Raw genomic sequence first — 5,810 nt, 5'->3', positions numbered from 1 at the left:
AATTGCTTTAATCAGTTATCACCATTCAAAACTATGTGTCCGAAAGAGTTTAGAAGGAGGCAAAGTACAATAATGATAGGAAGAAAGTAAACTGTGTTAAACTATGCATCATATGTCTTGATTAAAATACTTATGGGGAGCCCTCTTACATTTCCAACCACCACCTCTAAGCCCAGTCATGAAAAGTTAGCCAGTTATACCCCACAGAGCATTTTTTTACTTAGAAAGCCTCAAATATTATGGAGGTGAATTTGGGCTCCCTCTACCACTTTTATTCTCCATAGTCTTAAACAAAAGTGAAACAGCTAACTATATTTTTGAGTTCTAGTATAGGAAGAGTCTGAGGGTATCAGTGATTAGCCTTAAGACTATAAATAATCTCTCTTTTCAAAAATTATGTCTTGGCAAAGAAAGGGGAGTGCTGGGGCTGCAGTGGGAAGTGGAGTGGGGGGCCAGTGTAAGCACAGGCTGTTGGCCTTTACTTATGTGACTGGGCTGTACCAGCATGGCCTCTGTCTGGAAAAGGATGCAAGATGACCATGGAGGAATCTGTTCCCAAAAAGGTTTGACTGAGTGAAGCAGACTTCACAGTTATGACATGAGATGAGTTAACTCTCAGATGGAAACAATATGAAGTACAGGTCCAAGCTTTGGAGGGCAAGTACGCAGATCTTAATTCTAATGATGTAACAGAGTTAAGGGGAGTCTGAAGGAAAACTAAAGCAACAATCAGGAAAACATCCTTGTAAGGGGATTAGCAAACAAGGAGCGAGGGATGCAAGAGTGTACAGTGTACTAATCAAATCCAGTACCTCAAGCAAGTCCACTAGCCTAGCATTGCCTGATGGTAGACGCAATGATCAGCTGTTTTTCCTAAACATGGAAGGTGAATTGGAACAGACTAAAGACAAACTGGAACAAGCCCAAAATGAACTGAGTATCTGGCAGTTTAGGAGATACTCCCCAGGCGAGACAAACCTGGCAGTCCCACCCTGAGAGAGCTGTGGTGGGAAGCCAAGTACCCAGTTTCCACACCAGGACTCAGACATTTGAAGCTAAAAAAAAAAAAAAAAAAAAAAAAAAAAAAGCCTCATTCTTATACTATCTATCTTGTAATGGTTAAGATAAAACTTACCAGATGAATCTTGTGTTTCAGCTTTTTTCTCTTCCTCCTCCCCTGCTTTAAAAGACTGATAGCATCTATCTATTCCAAAGAACTGGCCACATCCAAAAAATACCCCTTCCAAAACATGTAGACACTGGGGAAATTTTTCTCAAAAGAAAATAGAGGGAGAAATGAAAGTCTTTTTTTTTTTTTAAAGATTTATTTATTTATTTGACAGAGAGATCACAAGTAGGCAGAGAGGCAGGCAGAGAGAGAGGGGGAAGCAGGCTCCCCACAGAGCAGAGAGCCCGATGTGGGGCTCGATCCCAGGACCCTGGGATCACGACCTGAGCCGAAGGCAGAGGCTTTAACCCACTGAGCCACCCAGGCGCCCCGAAATGAAAGTCTTAAGTCTGTGGCATGCTGTGTCTTTAGACAGTTTGGAGGAATGAGAACCTAGAGACTTAAAGTCATGAATTGATCATGTAAAATTCCAGTAAAATGTAAAAGTAGAATGTGCTCTTAACCTTGAACATAGTGATTTAGAGACACTGTGTATCAGTTTTGCCAATAAGACTGTGGACTTTGTGATTGTTGTTGAACTTCTGGGTCAAAATTCAAATGAGGCAAATTTTGCCTTTAAGAGTTTTGGAGAGTTTTTTTGGTTTTGTTTTGTTTTGTGTTTTTTGTTGTTGTTGTTTGGGTTTTTTTTGCTAAGAACCAATTTAATTGTCATGAGAGAATCAAATAATAGATGTCAGTACAAGTAATTCATATATTCAACCCTTTAGTTTGGGGCTCTATATTATTTGATTGAGCCTTAAATCAATGTGGTTTTAGTCAATGGTTTGTTCTTTGCACGGTTGCTAATGCTGTAGATAATCTTACTGTGGACTGCACAAACATAAAGGCCTGGTATCAAACTTCAGGTTGAAACTGTTTGAAGCATTATAAATATCCGTTTCACTACTAGAGTGTAGTAGAGGATTGGCTGTGATGAGACTCACTGCATTATTTTTTTCAGTGGTGCAACTAAATCTCCGTTGCCTTCAACAGGCACATGTTGAAAGAGCATTGTCATTAGTGTTAGTGGGGGAATGTGTTTCTTCATTGCATTTGGGCTTTTTCTATTGCACTTTTTTTTTTTTTTTTTGTAGTGGGCAGCAAAACAATGCTTATTGAGCAATAGCAAAGCAATAGTACAAAGCTCCCACAGAGGGAGGGGACCCAAGAGGGTTGCCCTTGCACTGTTGATATTAAATTAAATGTGCCTTGAAAAAAAATTGTGTCTTGATTATAACTTCAAATAAATTCTCTAACCTAAAAATTATTTTAAGAATTCTTCCCCTTTTTCAAATTAAATGTGGTGATTGCTACAAAGATTAGATCCTTCATATTTTTGTAATTAGAGTGGTTACCACTATGGAAAACATGATGGTTCTAATTCTGGCTAAAATTTAACAAGAAGTCCTCAGCCAAGATTACCAATTTGATGCCTTTTATGCACCATAGTTACCAAAATAGTATTCACTATTTTAGCTGTATATAAGCTTTATATATTATGTAGCTATACTTATATAGTTATATTTAGGATCTATTACTGTGCTTCATTAATGACCACATTTCTGATTTGCTAAGCATATGGCCTAGGTGGCTTCTTTGTCCTCACTTTTTAAATGAAGTACTTGGGTTAGATGTTCTCTGAGACTCATATCAGCCCTAAAATTTTATGATTTTGTGTTCCATGAAATAAACTGGCCATCTTGTCTTTTATATGGTCCCACCTGCTAATTCAGATGTAACCTCTCCCTCATTCCCAACAGGAAAAAATTAGAAATATTTTATACATAGATAGGCTTTTATAAATAAAGCAAAATGAGGACAAGAAGAAGGAATCAACTCAAATTTCAGCAGAAAATGATGATATTTAAAAAACATTCCTACCTTGAAGAGATTTGAGTCATTTTCAGATAACTCATTTGAAGTCATTTGTTGTGGACACTCCTAGAATAGGGTCAGCTAATTTGAAAAGGTTTCAAGATGAAGTTTCATCTAGTTTGGTCTGGAATATAAGACTCTGCATCATTTTATAGAACTAGGTCTGACCCAGTCTTGTGGAGTGTAATGATTCCAGTGAAATAAGGCCATAAAATATTTAGGAAACGAAGTGTTCTTTAACACGTTGATACAAATATTATGCTGCCTCATCCATTTGGACATTCAAAGAGATACCTACCATCAGCATCTGTAAATGGGTAAAATCAGGTTCTAACAGTAAGGAGGATTTCTGACCTATGAATAGCCAGGCACTATTCTGAAGTCCTGACCGTGGTTCAAATCTGGGTATTATTATTCTTCCTAGGAAAAGGAAGGGAACCAGTGAAGAAGTGTTTGTGATGAAGGGAAAGGCGGTTCTGCTCTTCACCATTACTACAGGGAAGTCTTTCTTTAGAGACAGATTTTTACTTAGTGCATTCATTTACTCTCTTTCTTTCCTTCCTTTCTTTTCTTTTCTTCTCTTTTCTTTCTTTTTTTTTCAACACTGACTGGTAGCACTGTCCTATTATTCCCACTAGTCACTTCCTAGAATCCCTCCCCATTCTAGTACCTGATCCTCCCAGGAAAATTGAGCTGCACAACCCCAAAGCCTGGAGTTATTGCTCAAGTCACCTTTCCCTGAGCCCAGATCATCTCTAGCATTCTCACGTGCATTTTGCATAATTACCCTTTGCAGTTTCCTAGCCAAGATCTCATATGAAGTTAAAAGAAGAAACTCGTTTTCTCCTTGGATTTCTGTGCTCCTGAGAAACTTCATCTTGAATCATTTTTTAATTAGACAGCCCTATTCCAGGACTTCCCGAAATCCCACTTCTTGGTGTGGCTGACTTTATTGAGGACACACAGAGCTTAACACACAGACGTCTGCAAAGATCCCTGCTGATTCTGTTGACCCATTTAAGCCCTGGTGATTTCTCTGCCACCAGGTCCCTTCCTAAGTGGACAGCCAGCCATCCTAAAGGGGAAGTTGGTGCTAAGGGCAGGTGTTCACCATGGATGAGTAAAAGGCAATCAATTCACCATTTTTCTGCCACCTGAAGTCTAGACCCCCCAAAAAAGCCTTTTTCCTATTTCTTCAAATTATTAATAACATCCTTCCTCCCTACCACCCCCAACTTGTTATCCTTTATTTCTGGAACTGAATTAAATAATAGATGCTCTGTCATTGGCATTTCCATAAGGTTAAGATGAAGTAACCTGTTTAACAAGTATTTCATTAGGGGGAATGAAAAAGGTAGACTGAGAAATTCCAGTAAAAGTTTGTTATATAATTTTAAATGCTTTAAAATAATGTCACAATATTCTTCTTTTAAAAAGATCGGTCTTTTGTGGAAGATGTTATTAGTGGAGTCCTTGAAGCAAGTGGTGGAAAATGGCTTTTTCATTACTTCAAAGGCAATATTAAAGGACCATGAAATTCTAAGCCCCTGGTTTTATCACAGACATTTTTATGTCAGGATTTAAACATTTTCCTACTCGACATTCTTCTAACACTCTAGTTGTACAGGAAAGAATTGTTATAATTGGCCTGGATCATAGTATGATTATTAAATGATAGGCATCAATTAATCTGATATTTAAATTGAAGATATTCATATCAGATAAGAGGAAAGTATGATTATAATTAAATACATAAAATGTATAATCTGCTTTGGGAGTATACAAACCATGTGATTATTTGTTGGAATATAAATTGTCACAAAAATTCTTCCACCTCTTTCCTCTTTGCTCACTGTCACTAAGCATAAATAAAATGTTTCATACATATTTTACTTAATATGATTATGGGGGTGCTTTATGTAGATTATCATTTTGAAGCTGTATTATTTAGGAATAAAAAGAAGCGGAGAGAGGGGAGAGGCGAAGTCTTGACAATGTTAACCGGGATCTTTTTTGTGAATGCAGGGTTGTCAACACCCTTGCATTCCCCAGAGTTAACCTTTTGGTTCCCAGGATTTTGCCATGTGTTATGATTATAGCACTAGCACGAATACAGTGATGCCACAACTTGGTAATTACATGCTTGCTAAGGACCTAGGGATTTTAGCAGTTGTGTGAATTCCCTACTTTTATGGGTATTTTTTTAAAAGTATAAAAATACTGTTAAATAGCAACATTTGTAAGTTTAAAGTATTATTTGTTTACCTACTGGAGATCAGAAAACTCCAAAAATCAGATCCATAGATTTTGACACTAATGCTTTCTTAGACAAACAAAATATTCACTAAGACCACAAAGGAATTGTTTTATCACTATGATACTTTTTTTATTTTTTTTCCCACTTGGAAGCTCTTGAAAATAAGAGTTCTTCATTTATGTTGTGTGTATTTTCATCTACATCTAAAAGACAAGTAAATGCCAATTATTATTTTCTCTTTCTGGAATGTATTCCTTGCTGGCCACCTCTTCAGACGTTGACAAGCAGCTGAGCAGTGTCCATTAGGGTTCCTCCACTCCAGTTACTGGGTGACAAGCCATTGGCCTGGGTCTATCAAAGCAGTCCCATCCTGCCTACCATAGTTACTACCTAGAAGTGATGATGTGATCTAACTTTATCCAATTAGAGCGAAATTCTGGATTTTGTTTAACAATAATGAGAAAAATCTGCCCACTGCCCTTCTAAGCCTACCACATGTGATCTGGAGAA

General features: G+C 37.4%; 1 pseudogene across 1 annotated transcript; it reads left to right on the top strand.

The window, feature by feature from the left end:
* Positions 1 to 533: 533 nt before the first annotated feature.
* Positions 534 to 996, top strand: LOC308344321 (pre-mRNA-splicing regulator WTAP-like; annotated as a pseudogene). The gene has a single exon. The product of its transcript is annotated as a pre-mRNA-splicing regulator WTAP-like (transcript).
* Positions 997 to 5,810: the final 4,814 nt, after the last annotated feature.

This window comes from Martes martes, assembly GCF_963455335.1.
Source record: "Martes martes genome assembly, chromosome: 6".
Taxonomy (NCBI): Eukaryota; Metazoa; Chordata; class Mammalia; order Carnivora; family Mustelidae; genus Martes; species Martes martes.
Note: the sequence above shows the minus strand (reverse complement) of the source record. Positions and strands in the feature narration are given on the sequence as shown.